Source organism: Pseudorasbora parva, chromosome 5 (assembly GCF_024679245.1).
Source record: "Pseudorasbora parva isolate DD20220531a chromosome 5, ASM2467924v1, whole genome shotgun sequence".
Classification (NCBI taxonomy): Eukaryota; Metazoa; Chordata; class Actinopteri; order Cypriniformes; family Gobionidae; genus Pseudorasbora; species Pseudorasbora parva.
Genome location: NC_090176.1, coordinates 50,580,615 through 50,598,717, shown reverse-complemented (window position 1 = coordinate 50,598,717; position 18,103 = coordinate 50,580,615). Strand labels below are relative to the sequence as shown.

General features: G+C 41.0%; 1 long non-coding RNA gene across 2 annotated transcripts in view; it reads right to left on the bottom strand.

The window, feature by feature from the left end:
• Window positions 1-1,026: 1,026 nt before the first annotated feature.
• The window catches only part of LOC137075742 (uncharacterized), a 17,317-nt gene continuing 240 nt past the window's right edge, over window positions 1,027-18,103 (bottom strand). The window contains exons 2-4 of one of the 2 annotated variants that reach the window (XR_010905092.1): window positions 8,311-8,650; window positions 7,979-8,125; window positions 1,027-1,363 (exon numbers count right to left, since the gene is read on the bottom strand). This is a non-coding gene — a long non-coding RNA (uncharacterized lncRNA). The remainder of the gene's footprint in view (window positions 1,364-7,978; window positions 8,126-8,310; window positions 8,651-18,103) is intronic. The other variant, XR_010905091.1, reaches the window with a different exon arrangement.

Genomic DNA, 18,103 nt, shown 5'->3' with positions numbered 1-18,103 from the left:
TGTTCAGAGATAATTACTCCTCTATGGAGCGAGTCCAGACCGAATTGCCCGACCTAAAAAAAATGTGGGCGGGGCTAAGTTCGGCTGGCATCCAGGCTAGTGGTTTCTGGATCTGACAGGAATGATGCAACAATTATGTGAGTAAAACGTGTTTTTTATATGTGATAGTATTGCATTATGTTTGAAATCTACTGATTATGTAAGTGTCTAACTAAACATAACCATGCTGTCTCGGGCTGGAGTATCCTTTGTATTTGAGGTGTTGTTGGTTTATTGTCCTGCGATTCATGATCAGACTTCGAACATGTAAGGGCTAGGGATCTTAAATAGTGAAATACACACGTGTGTGTGTGTTATGCACAGTTCGAGGTTATATTCACCGATCGGGCCGGGCAAGTAATAAAAAATAATATTCCAGTTAATTGCGGGTGGATGAGAGATAAATCATCACTTTGCGAACCCTGTGGGCGAATCATTTCAGTTCCCATTTCTCCACATTGAAAGTTTTCAAAACAATTCCTCATGTTTAAAGGAGCTGAAGCTCATTATAATATGCAAAAATGTTATCCAATCATAGCAGTGGGCGTTTATGTAACACTTCCCAGTGTGCAGTCAAGAAAACACACAGGCACACACGCAAGCGCAGAGTCAAACATTTAAACACACATTCAAACTCAAATCAACGTATAGCACTATTAAGCTTCACACTCTATGCAAACAATTCAGGAACATACACAATAACATCATAAGCATTCATACACAAGTCTCACACCAGCCTAACTGTTAAACAGAAATTAGAGGTTTTAGTTGCAGCGCAATCCCCCACACATTATAACTCGCAAAAAAAATCGAACTTTCAAACTCACGCGAAACTCATGCACAAGCAGTGTCATAACCCCTCCATGTAACAATGCCGCCACTTGCTGGCGTTCTATGAGACTAACATTTTAACACTACAGTTGACTATCAATCTATGGTATTCCAAGGCTCATGTTACTGGAGTGCAATATTCAATCTATCACACTTACTTCCAAGTCTTCAGTGTGGCACGCCCATAAAAACCGAGCGTTTTCAAGAGCTAGGCCCAAAACCAGGGTAGAAAATAGCCTATACTTATTCATAATGATGTTTTTTAATGTAAAAACCTCAGTTGAACACAGACAACAGTATAAAAAAGCCAGTTCACGAACCCTTCTTCAAATGCTGTATTGGCAATAAGTTAAAAATGGCCTCCCTTGTAGCATCTGAGTCAGTTCTGAGTTAATGGTGTTTGGACCTCCTCGGAGAGAGTTAGTCTCATTATCATCCAGACGTGTTTCTCTGAACAAGCAAGATATCCACTGGCAGCATCACAGAAGTGCTCCTGTAAAATTGACAAAACAGGATTATTTCACATCCGTATATCAAACCTATCAACAGGTGAAAATTCAGTCAATTACAATACAAGAATAGTGCACCCAAAACGGAAAATTCTGCATCATTTATTTACCCTCATGTTGTTCTAAACCAGTGTGACCTTCTGTCTTCTGAGGAACACAAAAAAGTTATATTTTGAATAATGGAAGAAATTAAGTCACATGGAACCTGATACACAAGTCATTTAAACATTAATGTTTTCTGGAAGTTTATATACCAGACCTTACAGACAGTGGAGTTAATGTTTTACTGCTTTATGAGACTGAACCACTCAAGATTTAATTTGTGAAATGTGAAAAATAATTTCTCCAAATTGTTCAAAACACACACATGCTGTTTGCTGTTTACTGTAAATCACTGGATAATATAAAACACTGAGCAGATGATGCACATTGGGCAGCAACTCCAGCCTTCTGTTATATGAGGTAATCCCCTCGACTACATGTGATTTCAGTGGTTGGCACAACGATTTAAAGGCACAATATGTAATGTTTCAGCATTAAAAATATAAAAGATCACTATATCTATGTTATATATTTTTTAAAGTTGTGTGTTTACATTATCCCGACAGTTCTAATTAACTTCTAAATCCAGAGAAATTAATATTTTAATTCGAAGACACGGACCGTGTCTTTATTTCCGTTATGTCGCCAGTCTTTCACGTCATATCCACGTTTGCGTCTTGCTTCCTGCGGAACTCGGCGGAACCATAGATATCTATGGGCGGAACCGCCAAACTCAAAGAGGAACACTGACAGACAGTATAAGGGGAACCCCCGTATAAAAAAGTCTGTATGATAATGGATCATGACTACTCTTTGCCTGTACGTTTTGTCAGCTCAACAAAGCGCAAACGTACGGGTGAAAAAAATGACCCGAGAAGATTTTGGGACAGTAGAAGAAGCAAGAGACGTGTAAACCTTGGAGAAGCCTTTGAAAGATGGCGAAATCTTCGTGACAAGCTCGGACTGCAGAGAGATGCTGATCTCGCTTGTGTTTTAATAAACAGGTCATTTAAGTAACCATTCAGCTAACATAATAATCATATAATCATAACATGCTGTATGTTTGCATATTGCATAGCGATCTTGACCACATTGAGACGCGTTTAGCTGAATACGTAATGTTATCCATTTTGTATCGGCTTTTCAAACAGGCGGATTCTCTGTTTTTGGAGACTGAAAGAGCTATTTTTTTAAAAACTGATTCAAAAGTATTTCTATCCGTATATTTGGTGACACGATGATGTCATGTGTAAAACGCAGATGGACTAGCTATTATTGGTTTTATATGTAGCTGGAGAAAGTAACGTTAGCTTCATAAGGTAATATGCCACTATCTTGGTCAATTAATATAAGGTGACCGTCACTTTTATCATATGTTAATACTAGCTACATATAATATTGATTTAATAATGATCTACTTATTCATATATCTCTGAGTTCCAAAATAAATGTTTATTAGAATGATTGATGAACGTGGGGAGCGATACAGCGCGTGTTCCAATGAACAACGTATTGCTGGTGCTGGTTCTCTCATTTACTGTTTTATGTTGGTAATGATAAACTAAATTGAAATGTATTTCCGTATTGAACAGTTGATATACAGAATGTTCGACAATCGCGGATGCCATGTCAATATATCTATAATTTGAGTAACTCAAATTATGATGCGCGGTTAATATGTCAACATAGCCTACCAACTTATAGGTATGTTGGCATAGCGACCGCCCGCACAACATTCTGTCTCACACATTAGCTAACGTTACTGATAAGTTTGTTAAGTAACGGTAGCTTGCTGCTATTTCATTAGATTGACATTACATAAAGTGAAAAGCCGTAACTAAACTTAACAATAATAGAGATGTAATATAACAATCAATTACCTTGTCAGTGAACATGTTTTCTGCTGGAGATGCCAGATTCGCTGGTTGACAGTGGCAATAATGACAACAACTCCCATGAGCCCACGCACTTTCCCGACGTCACCAAAGTACGTCAGTTGTTATTATTTTGAATGAGTGACCCCTAGTGGCCAAAAGTTGCATACTGCACGTTTAAGTTTGTCACATTTAAATTAAATGGTTAAAAATTATAGCGCCTTTTCTGTTGACTAATGACCAATTTCCATCTCTGCATAATTCAAGATCTATTCTATCTCTTCAAGGTCTTAAAGGTGTTAAAACCAGTTTATTAAATTAATCCATGTGCGTTATAAGCACGATTGGTGACCTTTTCAGACCTGCTGGCGTACATTTTGTCTGATAAGTACATCTTAAAAATGGTTGCAAGATAAGTATGAGGACTTCAAAAGGGAACTTCCCCCAGTCTCTTCCTGTTACCCAAGCACAGACTCTGGTCTTCTTTCTTTTCTCTCTTTTCATTCTGTGAATATCTTCATCTGTTGGGCCTTTCTTTCTCTATACTCTGATCTTCACAAACTTCCTCTGTTAGATACAATATGTTGGATGTTAACACTTAGTTTTAATTTTCTATCTTATCTTGAAACTCATTTGCTACATTTTAATAAGATTGTGTGTGTGTGTGTGTGTGTGTGTGTGTGGTGTGTGCTTGTTTTTGTGAAATATCAGGACACAAACGTGTATAATGACATGGGTACGACTAGGTATTACAATAGAGGGTGAAATATGAAGTATTACAGGTATTACAAAAGAGGGTGAAAAATAAAAGTCCCCACTTTTATCACACAGGAGGAGTTTTTATGGGAAAGTAAAAATACAGAATGTTTCCTGTGATGGGTAGGTTTGGGGCAGTGTGTGTGTGTGTGGGTTTAAGGGCAGGGGCAGTGTAGGGGGATAGAAAATACGGTTTGCACAGTATAAAAACCAATTACGCCAATGTCCCCACATTTCACAAAAACAAGTGTGTGTGTGTGTGTGTGTCTTTAGCTCCGCCCACTGCACGCCTCCACGGACTCAACTGTTTTCTGAAAGAATCGGTTCAGTGTATCTGTCTTTTATAAATCTGATAAACTAAAGACTCTTGTGAGATATGAAGGATCAACATTTATTCTATAAATACTCAAGATTAACACAAGACTGGCTGAAACTGTGTGTATTATGACCCTTTAATAAAACAATTATCAAGTAAAAAGGAATTTATGTATGATATTATGCTGTACCCACAATGGACCAGTGGTTTGGAAAATGGATGGATGATTCAGCTGCGGGCGGCATTTTCTGGTCAGATGTGGAAATTCATTCAACGCGCAACTCTCACATTGCATTATGGGTATTCTCTAGCCGTTGATTGTTATTGTGCTGCATTATGGGATTGAATGAGTGCGCTCAATAACGTCCACTATGGTTTCGGACACCACTACAGATGGCTGTCCCTAATAGTGCCCTATTTAAAGGGAAAGGTGGAGATTTCAGACTGACAAAGATTGATTTGGTTTAAGAAGCGTCTCACACGATTGCGTTCCCAAACACCAGCATCCCAACGCAAAAGAACATGACAGCTTTATTGAATTTCGTCTGAGACTCATTTATGAATGAGGAGAAAAGCGCTTTTGAACACATGGGATGGTAGGGCAGCTTTAATTTGCAAATGTTTTTTGCACAAGGTAAATATTGCAACTTTTGATGGAAAAATAGCTCATGCAAATCAAAAGTGTTTGGGGGATCAAGTGAAACCAATCAGGCACTTCCCAGTCATCTATTTATCAAAGCAACACTAGAAAGTCAGTAAATGTGACACTAGACCACAAAACCATATGAATCATATGAAAGTTGAATAAATAAGATTTCCACTGATGTAGTTTGTCTGGACAAAATTCGGCCGAGATCCAACTATTTAAAAAACTGGAATCTGAGGGTGCAAAAAAATCTAAATATTGAGAAAATCTCCTTTAAAGTTGACCAAATTAAGTCCGTAGTAATGATTATTACTAATAATACATTTTTATATATATTTACAGTAGGAAATTTACTAAATATCTTCATGGAACATGATCTTAATATCCTTAATATATATATATATATAAAAATGTTTAATTTTGACCCATGCACGTTCTTAAGACGATTATGCCTAATAAGCCGACATTGATCATGGTCATGTAAACGCGGTAACCGTTTTCTTTTATCAGAGTAAGGTCATAAACGGCGTAAGAATAAACCGGTCGAGACAGGTCGTTTTTTCCCTCTTACCCCGATTTTGCGCGGCATGTAAACGCATTAACCTGCTTTCTATCGGCTTATTGAAGAGCGCATGTGTGAGAGGAGACAAAAACGCAAACTTAGAGCAGATTTAAACGCATCCAGACAGAGCGAGCTAGCGTTTTACATGAAATAAGGACATATATCACAAACGCACTCTTTTAAGACCCAGAAAATTGTAAAGATGTGTTCTCATCTCGCAGCAGAAGCAGAAGAGGTTCAGTCAAATCACTAGCCTGACGTGGTCATACTCAACTCTAGTCAGAATATGAGTCTGATGCTCCATTGGGCTGTGATTATGGGGCGTTTCAACCCAACCAGGAAAGACCTCGATTGGACAGACCGACAACCAATCATAGCAGCGGAGAGACGCATAACGTAAGATGTCAAATGTCAACAGAGCTCAACTGCACTGTGTTGCCAAGTCCGCGTTTTTTTCCGCGGGTTGAAGCGACTACTATGTGATATATAGACCCATGAGTGCGAATTTTAGCAGCAACCTTGCCAAAATAACACACATTTTACCCCCCAAACACCTTTTTTTTCCCGGACAACCCCCCGAGAAGCTATTGTTTAGGGCTAGTAGTTGGCGGGTTTTGTTGTAAAAACTTGGCAACCCTGTCTGCACACGCGCTGGAATAAACGATCTTTGCCGGTGTTGTAAAAAAATAAAATAATTTAATGATACACAGAGCACTTACCCAACACGATCATCATTTCTGAGAGAAATAGTGAAGGTGATGCAGATACGAACAAGCTCTCCGTTTAGGATTCGAACAAATATAACCCAAGCCCCTTTGATGACGTGATGATTACGTTACTGTTGATCATCTGTCCGGCATCGGCTAAAGCCCGCCCTGATGATCTCATTGGTCAGTTTCTGTTGATCATCTGTCCGTCATCGGCTAAAGCCCGCTCTGATGATCTCATTGGTCAGTTTCTGTTGATCATCTGTCCGTCATCGGCTAAAGCCTGCCCTGATGATCTCATTGGTCAGTTTCTGTTGATCATCTGTCCGTCATCGTCTAAAGCCCGCCCTGATGATCTCATTGGTCAGTTTCTGTTGATCATCTGTCCGTCATCGGCTAAAGCCCGCCCTGATGATCTCATTGGTCAGTTTCTGTTGATCATCTGTCCATCATCGGCTAAAGCCCGCCCTGATGATCTCATTGGTCAGTTTCTGTTGATCATCTGTCCGTCTTTGGCTAAAGCCCGCTCTGATGATCTCATTGGTCAGTTTCTGTTGATCATCTGTCCGTCATCGGCTAAAGCCCGCCCTGATGATCTCATTGGTCAGTTTCTGTTGATCATCTGTCCGTCATCGGCTAAAGCCCGCCCTGATGATCTCATTGGTCAGTTTCTGTTGATCATCTGTCCGTCATCGGCTAAAGCCCGCCCTGATGATCTCATTGGTCAGTTTCTGTTGATCATCTGTCCGTCATCGGCTAAAGCCCGCCCTGATGATCTCATTGGTCAGTTTCTGTTGATCATCTGTCCGTCATCGGCTAAAGCCCGCCCTGATGATCTCATTGGTCAGTTTCTGTTGATCATCTGTCCGTCATCGGCTAAAGCCCGCCCTGATGATCTCATTGGTCAGTTTCTGTTGATCATCTGTCCGTCATCTGCTAAAGCCCGCCCTGATGATCTCATTGGTCAGTTTCTGTTGATCATCTGTCCGTCATCTGCTAAAGCCCGCCCTGATGATCTCATTGGTCAGTTTCTGTTGATCATCTGTCCGTCATCGGCTAAAGCCCGCCCTGATGATCTCATTGGTCAGTTTCTGTTGATCATCTGTCCGTCTTTGGCTAAAGCCCGCTCTGATGATCTCATTGGTCAGTTTCTGTTGATCATCTGTCCGTCATCGGCTAAAGCCCGCCTTGATGATCTCATTGGTCAGTTTCTGTTGATCATCTGTCCGTCATCGGCTAAAGCCCACCCTGATGATTTCATTGGCCAGTTTCTGTCCGGGGATAATTACTCCTCTATGGAGCGAGGCCAGACCGAACCGCCCGACCTAAAACATTTGTGGGCGGGGCTAAGTTCGGCTGGCATCCAGGCTATCAAAACGCTGCATCTGGAACAGCATTATTTAATTTTTGACGTCACTACAAGGAAATAACCCGGTTTATTAATAAAGTCATTATTGGTTTACTTGCATTGTCAGTTTACTGGTTTGCATGTAAACGGGGAAAACTGATTATTTTAATAAGCGGATTTTTGTTGAGTTATCAGCTTACTGGTGTGCATGTAAACGCGCCCAATGTATTGTTGGCTATTGCCACAAATATACCCGTGAGACGCAGGACTGGTGAAGTCACAAATGTCTCTTCTCTCGTGGACGTGTGTACCTGGCTGATTAATAGCACTGTGATTCAGATGTCTCACCTCCATGTGTCCAGCCTGACGTCTGATTGGTTCATTATGGTGGTCTGTCATCACCTGTCATCGTTAAACCTGTTGGGACCCGAGACTTTCGCACCGTATCGTTTCCACACCTCTTGTATGATTGTTCGTCTGCATTTCTCCTGACAGCTGGTAACAATGCAGAAAACTTTTCTTTCCAGTCAGTCGCATAGAGTGGCTCTCACACAAATTGGCTTTGGAAATAAGGTCTAAATGAGAAGTCTGGCGAGCTCTTGGTGGTCCGATATCTGATCGCTCTCTTGGCATTACAAACGCTGGAGAATAACAATTACTTTGACCATAAAAACACTTACGAACTTCACTGGTCCCTGGTCTTTGTTCACGCCATCTGGACCACGTCAGCTCCTCTGACAATAATATGCTCCACCAACACTGTTATTTTCAATCAATAAGACGATATGAAGAGTATCCAGGCGGACGAGTATCTATCTGCAATAAAAAGCACATGGAGGTCCACAGACTACAGGAGTCAATCTGCCTGCGCTTTGATTGGCCTTTTGGGAGAACATGACATTTTGTGATGCAATTATTATGTAGTTACGGCTGCATGATGTGTTTATTCATTTCAGAAGAAATGAGAAGAGGTCGTCTCTTAAAAGCCCTTCAGACGCTCACAGCGGAGTCACGCATGAGCTGCATGGGGAGAGAAAAAACAATGATCAAAATCTATGGAAAAAATGGCAGCTGTTGACAGAACTTTACTTTTTGGTTCCCCCAAATTCTTAAAAGAACCATTTTTTTCTTAGTGCGTAGAACATTTTAACATTGAAAAAGAAAGTAAGTGTTTCCAGTGTTGTTAAAGGTTCTTCATCAAATAAAGAAATGCTTTTTTTTTAAAAATATAATATTTAGGTGGACTGAACTTAAAATTTACAGTAAAAAAATAAAATTCAGTATAGACGGTTTCAACGGCAGCAACATAAACAAACGCTACTGCGCATGCGCGCTTTTGTGGCCCAAACTTAACTCCCGGTAGACATCAATAACACCAGAGGATGCGTTATCTTTCTTATGCGTTAGCATCTTTAATTTTAATTGTGCACCATTATCTTAATGTATATATATTTTTTGTTGTTTCAGCATGTTTATTATAAATAAACCCCCAAAAATCTCCCATTTATGTCTTCAATATAGAGCGGGGAAACGCCCCATTTAAAGGGTATGTCACCCAAAACTGAAAATCCTGTCATTAATTACTCACCGTCACGTTGATCCCAATCCGTAAGTATCTTAAATTGTGTTCCGACAATAAACGAAGGTCTTGCGGGTTTGGAACGACATGAGGGCGAGTAATAATGACAGAATTAACATGTTTGTGTGACCTAACCCTTTAAGGACCATATGCCGTTTTCTGTACAGTAGCCCATATAAATGCGTGCACACTCGCCTTTCAATTATGCAATAAGTCGGAATAACAGTTTCTTTGTTTCATAATATAAGATTAATGTTGGAAAACTTAAACTTGTAAATTAAGTACCCTATTGAGATTGATTGTATATGAATGCATCACAAAAATCCCGTGCTCTGCACTGCAATTAAGAGGATAAAGCGAAAGTTGTTTTACACTCCGTAAAGGCCTTTTATATACCTAATTAAATATTTTACGGTAAACATAAATTCGATCAGTTATCAGGATGGTGACCACTTGACGTGAACAAATGTAAACGTGTCCTGATAGACGTGAAGAGCAGATCTGCATGATAGGATCACGGCGATCACATGTGCAATGTGTAAACACAGCCAGAATAAGTTACCTCTACAGTAGATTAGTTCTGAGAGCAAATAAATAACAAGTAAATCACATTAGACATACAGTCTAAATTACATTAGACGCCGATCTTATATGCAGTCAGTTTGGACATTTCTGGTGAGTCTCACGCACTGTTTTTGCGCTGGTGTCATGTGCTCTCTGCTTGATTTTTAATATTTATATCATGTTAACCAAGAATAGTACGTCAAAATGTATTTCTACTGAGTAGTGCGCTATACTACCCACTAGCCAGACCGATAAATAGACACAGACCGGAAGTTAACTTCGGGCCAGGCGCTTAACCGCAGCAACGCGCGTGCGTTCGATGAAACCGTCTATATGAAAAAAAAACATATTCAGTGATATAATGTTATAATACCAACCTATTAAAATCTGACAATCACCTTAAAAACACGAGTTATAAATAGAAAGATTCATCAAGTAGCTTTTCCATAAGCAGACGTTGTCAAACACATCATAGTTACACACATCAAACTTGATAGTTATTTTGATATGCATTGAGGTTTTATGTTACATCTTATGTTGTTAAATTGATGTTCATTGCATTATTGTAGTGTGATGTGTTACATGGTGGTGTCTCATTGTGAAAACATTAATTTTACAACATAAAATGCAGTGGTGGAAAGAGTACTGAAAAAGCATACTCAAGTAGAAGTACTGTTACTTGTCCAAAAATGTAATTTAAGTAGAGTAAAAGTACACTGTTTTTAAACTACTTAAAAAAGTACAATTCCTGAGAAAAACTACTCAATTACAGTAACAAGAGTATTTGTAATTCGTTACTTTACACCACTGATAAAATGTAACAGTCAAAAAAAATTACCCAGCAATTTTTTTTTTTTTTTTTTAGCATAATGGCTTTAATTTATCGCTGCATACTTGATTCATTTTAACTATAATTATGTATCTTTTTTTAATAAAATCATAAAATTTTATTCAAGGCATCAGACGTTTTCATCACGCAAAAAGACAGACGCAACACTCGTTTAGGTGACTCACATCGCGTCCCTGAATGTTTCTTTGCATAAAAATAAACGATAATCAGCAATAATAACTAATTTGTAGATCAAATAAAATGTACATAAACCTGTATTTCACTGAAGACATGCACCAATTTTAAGGAGCGGCACTGCTCTTTCATGAAGAGGTCTCAAAAAATCTGCGGACCTCTGAGCCAGGATCTGGGTAACACAAAAACTACCCAAACATTGGGTTGTTACGTCTGACCAAGGATCTGGGTAGCACAAAAACTACCCAAACATTGGGTTGTTACGTCTGACCCAGGATCTGGGTAGCACAAAAACTACCCAAACACTGGGTTGTTACGTCTGACCCAGGATCTGGGTAGCACAAAAACTACCAAACACTGGGTTGTTACGTCTGACCCAGGATCTGGGTAACACAAAAACTACCCAAACATTGGGTTGTTACGTCTGACCCAGGATCTGGGTAACACAAAAACTACCCAAACATTGGGTTGTTACGTCTGACCCAGGATCTGGGTAACATAAAAACTACCCAAACATTGGGTTGTTACGTCTGACCCAGGATCTGGGTAACACAAAAACTACCCAAACACTGGGTTGTTACGTCTGACCCAGGATCTGGGTAACACAAAAACTATCCAAACATTGGGTTGTTACGTCTGACCCAGGATCTGGGTAACACAAAAACTACCCAAACACTGGGTTGTTACGTCTGAGCCAGGATCTAGGTAACACAAAAACTACCCAAACACTGGGTTGTTACGTCTGACCCAGGATCTGGGTAACACAAAAACTACCCAAACACTGGGTTGTTACGTCTGACCCAGGATCTGGGTAACACAAAATCTACCCAAACATTGGGTTGTTATGTCTGACCCAGGATCTGGGTAACACAAAAACTACCCAAACACTGGGTTGTTACGTCTGACCCAGGATCTGGGTAACACAAAAACTACCCAAACACTGGGTTGTTACGTCTGACCCAGGATCTGGGTAACACAAAAACTACCCAAACATTGGGTTGTTACGTCTGACCCAGGATCTGGGTAACACAAAAACTACCCAAACACTGGGTTGTTACGTCTGACCCAGGATCTGGGTAACACAAAAACTACCCAAACATTGGGTTGTTACGTCTGACCAAGGATCTGGGTAGCACAAAAACTACCCAAACATTGGGTTGTTACGTCTGACCCAGGATCTGGGTAGCACAAAAACTACCCAAACACTGGGTTGTTACGTCTGACCCAGGATCTGGGTAGCACAAAAACTACCAAACACTGGGTTGTTACGTCTGACCCAGGATCTGGGTAACACAAAAACTACCCAAACATTGGGTTGTTACGTCTGACCCAGGATCTGGGTAACACAAAAACTACCCAAACATTGGGTTGTTACGTCTGACCCAGGATCTGGGTAACATAAAAACTACCCAAACATTGGGTTGTTACGTCTGACCCAGGATCTGGGTAACACAAAAACTACCCAAACACTGGGTTGTTACGTCTGACCCAGGATCTGGGTAACACAAAAACTATCCAAACATTGGGTTGTTACGTCTGACCCAGGATCTGGGTAACACAAAAACTACCCAAACACTGGGTTGTTACGTCTGAGCCAGGATCTAGGTAACACAAAAACTACCCAAACACTGGGTTGTTACGTCTGACCCAGGATCTGGGTAACACAAAAACTACCCAAACACTGGGTTGTTACGTCTGACCCAGGATCTGGGTAACACAAAATCTACCCAAACATTGGGTTGTTATGTCTGACCCAGGATCTGGGTAACACAAAAACTACCCAAACACTGGGTTGTTACGTCTGACCCAGGATCTGGGTAACACAAAAACTACCCAAACACTGGGTTGTTACGTCTGACCCAGGATCTGGGTAACACAAAAACTACCCAAACATTGGGTTGTTACGTCTGACCCAGGATCTGGGTAACACAAAAACTACCCAAACACTGGGTTGTTACGTCTGACCCAGGATCTGGGTAACACAAAAACTACCCAAACACTGGGTTGTTACGTCTGAGCCAGGATCTAGGTAACACAAAAACTACCCAAACACTGGGTTGTTACGTCTGACCCAGGATCTGGGTAGCACAAAAACTACCCAAACACTGGGTTGTTACGTCTGACCCAGGATCTGGGTAGCACAAAAACTACCCAAACACTGGGTTGTTACGTCTGACCCAGGATCTGGGTAACACAAAAACTACCCAAACATTGGGTTGTTACGTCTGACCCAGGATCTGAGTAACACAAAAACTACCCAAACACTGGGTTGTTACGTCTGACCCAGGATCTTGGTAACACAAAAACTACCCAAACACTGGGTTGTTACGTCTGACCCAGGATCTGGGTAACACAAAATCTACCCAAACATTGGGTTGTTACATCTGACCCAGGATCTGGGTAACACAAAAACTACCCAAACACTGGGTTGTTACGTCTGACCCAGGATCTGGGTAACACAAAAACTACCCAAACACTGGGTTGTTACGTCTGACCCAGGATCTGGGTAACACAAAAACTACCCAAACACTGGGTTGTTACGTCTGAGCCAGGATCTGGGTAACACAAAAACTACCCAAACACTGGGTTGTTACGTCTGACCCAGGATCTGGGTAACACAAAAACTACCCAAACATTGGGTTGTTACGTCTGACCCAGGATCTGGGTAACACAAAAACTACCCAAACACTGGGTTGTTACGTCTGACCCAGCATCTGGGTAACACAAAAACTACCCAAACACTGGGTTGTTACGTCTGACCCAGGATCTGGGTAACACAAAAACTACCCAAACACTGGGTTGTTACGTCTGAGCCAGGATCTGGGTAACACAAAAACTACCCAAACACTGGGTTGTTACGTCTGACCCAGGATCTGTGTTAATACAAAAACTACCCAAACACTGGGTTGTTACGTCTGACCCAGGATCTGCGTAACACAAAAACTACCCAAACACTGGGTTGTTACGTCTGACCCAGGATCTGGGTAACACAAAAACTACCCAAACACTGGGTTGTTATGTCTGACCCAGGATCTGGGTAACACAAAAACTACCCAAACACTAAGTTGTTACGTCTGACCCAGGATCTGCGTAACACAAAAACTACCCAAACACTGGGTTGTTACGTCTGACCCAGGATCTGGGTAACACAAAAACTACCCAAACACTGGGTTGTTACGTCTGACCCAGGATCTGCGTAACACAAAAACTACCCAAACACTGGGTTGTTACGTCTGACCCAGGATCTGGGTAACACAAAAACTACCCAAACACTGGGTTGTTACGTCTGACCCAGGATCTGGGTAGCACAAAAACTACCCAAACATTGGGTTGTTACGTCTGACCCAGGATCTGGGTAACACAAAAACTACCCAAACACTGGGTTGTTACGTCTGACCCAGGATCCGGGTAACACAAAAACTACCCAAACACTGGGTTGTTACGTCTGACCCAGGATCCGGGTAACACAAAAACTACCCAAACACTTTAAAAAGTAACCAAAATAACCCAATATTTTTTAAAGTGCAGTATACATCACACCACACATTACGTTTTCATCTGCAAAAAGACAGAAAAACATTCTAGTGTTAATGCCCACCATCGATCCCTTTAACCCACTTGTGGTTATTGTACAAGTTATTAACTATATAAATCTCTCTCACACCTTGAAAGCAATTGTCCGTCACACACGTGAATAAATGATGCTTTCAGGTCGGTGTCTGGTACGTCTGGTAATCCAATTAGATTTCAACTAATAAAACCCAATTGAGTTCCCCCACAATCCTCTGCTTCGATGATGGACTGAATGAGTAGAGCGTGCAGCTGAAGCCCTGCGTAAATGGAAAAGGTAAAAGTCACATGGGTCTCGTCTCTGCTCATCTTTCCGTGTAAAGCCGCCGTAACATGTCGTTAACGACGCCTCGATCCACTGTGTAATTCGTTATTGATGCATCAAAGACAACACACTGGAAACACGTCACCTCTTATGGAAAAACAGCTCCATCCAATCTGGAATAAATGAACTAACTCCGTGTTATTCACTGGTCAACACGTAAACATCCATTGCAGCGATTGTTTAAATCTAAAACAGGTGCATGTATTATATTTTCCTTTCAATCTGAGGAGGTTATATTAATAAGAAGCTCTCTGATGTGGCTGTATTGGTTATATATAGTCTCTGCTATTTCCTTTGCTTCTTTTTTTCTTAATTTTCCCATTCATTTTATCAGTGGAAGACACAGATGAACGATGCTTTTATATTTAAACTCAGAACTCCCTACAATTTAGCAGACGAGTAAACTGAGTAAATAAGTGGATTCTGAATATGACTCCCACAAAAGTTCAAAACAAGTGCAGGTGCTACTAAATACAGGACTCTATTGTTGCAAGGTGTTTCTCTCACTTTAGACCCTTTTACAGCCCACGTGATCAAAGAGTTGCGCGCGCATTTTGGCAACGGAAGTGGTGTTGTTCCCTAGTGGTTCTAACGTGTTATCAACTCCGAAAGTTTATCAAAACGGTTTCCCAGCATCAAAATGTCTGGCTGTAGCGTTTTCGGTTGCAATAATCGCTATTCCACCAATGGGCTTCAGTTTTATAGGACTCTGACAGGATCACGGCCGTTTCAGAAGAACCGGCGGTACCTGTGGCTGCAGGCGATTAATGCATTGATTGGAACGAGGACATAAAAATGCTTGCATAAAAAAAATTCATTTGTAAAACATTTACTGCACTTGAAACGTAATGCTTTATAATAAACCTCCCAACATTGGCTGCCACTGGTGTGTATAATGTCCCCCCCCCCCCCCCCCCCAGATTATCATATCAATAATCACAGTACTTATCAATTTCATTTGTAATGATTTTATTAATAGTTTAATTGCAAAATAACCATCTGAGAAATGTATGCAAGCAACATAGTTGCTATTAAAGTACTATAGCATTACAAAATTAAACTTTAAACAGAAGTGTGTCGACACATACGAATCAATAACAACATAAAATGTAAGAAAAGGATAAATGAATGTCTGTGAAGAATAAGAATAAATGTAGAAAATTGTATTGGACATTCTGTACATGCCCACAGACGACGTATTCAGAAGCATCCGGTGATTTAAATGCTTGTCTCGGGTGTACACGCTCGGTTTCTCAACTAAATACGTATATATCCGACCACCTGGCCATCTGCTAACGTCTTCTATCCACTCCACTATAGTACACGGATCTGGCAGCCGAATACCATTTGATAAGGTCAACTTTTTAAAATAACTTTCTCGGTTTGTGTTGCTTAATCCGCTCACGTAGCTTGACATGCTGCTGATTCTCGCCACAGTTTGTTGCCAAAATGCGCGCGCATACGTTGCTACGTCATCATTGTATACAAACAGTAAAAGGGTCTATATCAACAGTTTAAGGCTTGACAGCGCAGGTGAATAAAGTAACAATTTAACCAAATAACACTGATCAGCCATAACATTATAACTTATTATTACACGGCTCTGTGAAATACTTGATTCTGATTGGTCAATCGCGCATTCCAGCGGTAGGTTATTTCCAGATAACACCCGCTCATCCGGGTACTGCGAGTTATCTTGACCGGTTCTACTTCTGTGCTTAACGCTGGCGCCATCTTGTGGCTTAAACAGCCGTGGGTTACAATGAAAGACTTCAAGGCAGGTTTCCTTTATAATATTTTTAATATAGATATTTTTCTGACACAAATGCATCGATTGGAATCAGAAGGCTCTATTAACCCATCGGAGTCGTGTGGAGCAGGTTATTTGACGGACAGCTGCATTTTTTATGGACTTCAAAAACAACTTCAACTACTGCTGGGATTAACGTTAGCCAGGACTTTTTAAATATAACTCTGATTGTATTTGTCTGACAGAAGAATGTCATAAACACCTATAATGACCTGAGGGTGAGTAAATCATAGGCTTGGTTTCATTTTTGGCTGAACTAACCCTTTCAGCATTCATTCTCAACATTTAGCAGCAATAGATAAAGGCTTAAAGCAGGTTGGAACTGTTTTTCTTTGCAGAAGCTTTGCGTAAGAGCTAATAAAATATTTAATCTCAAGACAATATTTTGTGTCTAATAATTATTTATTTGAGACTAGTAGCCATGTAATAAGCGGGATAATGTCCACCCAGCCGGTTGTTATCGCAGAATAAACCCCTTCAGAGTGATGCTCCCCGTCGCCTCGGGGTCCTGATCACTCTGGCGGGGTTTATTCTGCGATAACAACCGGCTGGGTGGACATTATCCCTTACCTATTGTGTTGCTCACCCTTTTGCTGCCAAAACAGCCCTGACCCGTCGAGGCATGGACTCCACTAGACCCCTGAAGTTGTGCTGTGGTAACTGGCACCAATATGTTAGCAGCAGATCCTTTAAGTCCTGTAAATTGTGAGTTGGGGCGTCCATGGATCGGACTTGTTTGTTCAGCTCATCCCACAGATGCTCGATTGGATTGAAATCAAACTGGTTGCTGTTCTCCTCAAACCATTCCTGAAGCATTTGTGCTTTGTGTCAGGAGCATTATCCTGCTGGAAGAGCCACAGCCACCAGAATACCGTTTCCATGAAAGGCTAAACATGGTCTCAGCAATGCTTAGGTAGGTGGAGCGTGTCAAAGTAACATCCACATGGATGGAGGACCCAAGGTTTCCCAGCAGAACATTGGCCAAAGCATCACACTGCCTCCGCCGGCTCGCCTTCTTCTCATAGTGCATCCTGGGGCCATGTGTTCCCCAGGTAAGCCACACACACACACCCGGCCTACACTGGTTTTAGAGGGGTTTTGGACACTTTCTTTAGGTGACCAGGCTGAAAGACCAGCTTAAAACAGCTTGGCCAGGCTGGAAGACCATCTTAAACCAGCTGAACAGCAGCTTGGTCAGGCTGGGAGACCAGCTAAAACCAGCTTGGCCAGGCTGAAAGACTTTCTTAAACCAGATAAAACCAACTTTAACCAGCTGAACACCAGCTTGTCCAGGCTGGAAGACCATCTTAAACCAGCTAAGACCAGTTTAAACCAGCCTGGCCAGGCTGAAAGACCATCTTAAACCAGTTAAAACCAATTTAAACCAGCTAAGACTCGCTGAATATAATCTTGGCCAGGCTGGAAGACCAGATTAAACCAGCTTGTTTCAGCTTGTTAAACCAGCCCAAATTTTCAAAATTGCCCAGTGAATTAAAAATATGTTTTGTTTGTAATAAAATCTCCAAAGTTGTGTGACATAAGCGTATTTGCGATGATATGCATCTGAAGTAATTAATGACGTTAACGTCAACCGTCAAAAA